At 55.3% G+C, this 838-nt stretch overlaps 1 pseudogene; it reads right to left on the reverse strand.

Moving 5' to 3' along the window:
- Window positions 1-6: 6 nt before the first annotated feature.
- LOC106123023 (histone deacetylase 4 pseudogene) lies at window positions 7-832 on the reverse strand (annotated as a pseudogene).
- Between the last annotated feature and the right edge of the window lie 6 nt (window positions 833-838).

The raw sequence follows: 838 nt of genomic DNA on the forward strand, positions 1-838 counted from the left end.
GTCCGCGTCCACGCCCAGCCCGCCGCACGCCAGCCGCACCAGTCGCAGCGCGCGCGCCTCCCGCCCCCGGCCTCCGAACGCCGCCACGTGCGCCTCCGTGTGCACCGACTGCACACACGCACACACGTTGCACACTCCGCACACTCTGCACACTCTGCACACTGTGCACCGACCCCACCCCACCCCACCCCACCCACCTGCAGCTCCTCCAGCGTGGCCTTGCGCGGCCGCGTGCGCTCCGTGCGCGCCGCCAGCCCCGTCTCGCACAGCCGCGCCCACACGGACTGCAGCCGCCCGCCGTGCTCCGGGTGCGTGGGCGCGTGCGCACCACACGAACACCTGGGACAACACGCACACACAATCTTATAAACAATATTCATCTCAAATGAGAAAGGGAACTTGTTTTCCTACTACTGACTACTGACAAAGCCGGTTACTGCAATTATGAACCGTATTTTACGAAACTCTCGCCGCACCCGAGGCACATACGAATACGATAATAACGCCTCCGTCCATGTGCGATAATACAACAGTACAATATAAAAAATCACCGAGGCCTACAGAATTGATTACGAATACGTTCCGATTCAAAACATTCCATCGATCCAGTTACATAAGTCACACACAGTTTTTAGTAGGTTAGTTTCAAACTTCACACCGTCAAGGTTATGAGCTATTTTGTGACCAAATAAATAAGTATATGGTGAGGTAATGAGGAATTAGTGGTAGTGAGGAAATATCACAAACGGCACACGAAAATGAAGAAAATGTAATCACAGCCGAGCAAGTTACCCATGTTTGAGCATGAGCGCGTCGTAGGCGAGGCCGGTGGCGGGTG

The sequence above is a fragment of the Papilio xuthus genome, unplaced genomic scaffold (assembly GCF_000836235.2).
Source record: "Papilio xuthus unplaced genomic scaffold, Pxut_1.1 DF826545.1, whole genome shotgun sequence".
Classification (NCBI taxonomy): Eukaryota; Metazoa; Arthropoda; class Insecta; order Lepidoptera; family Papilionidae; genus Papilio; species Papilio xuthus.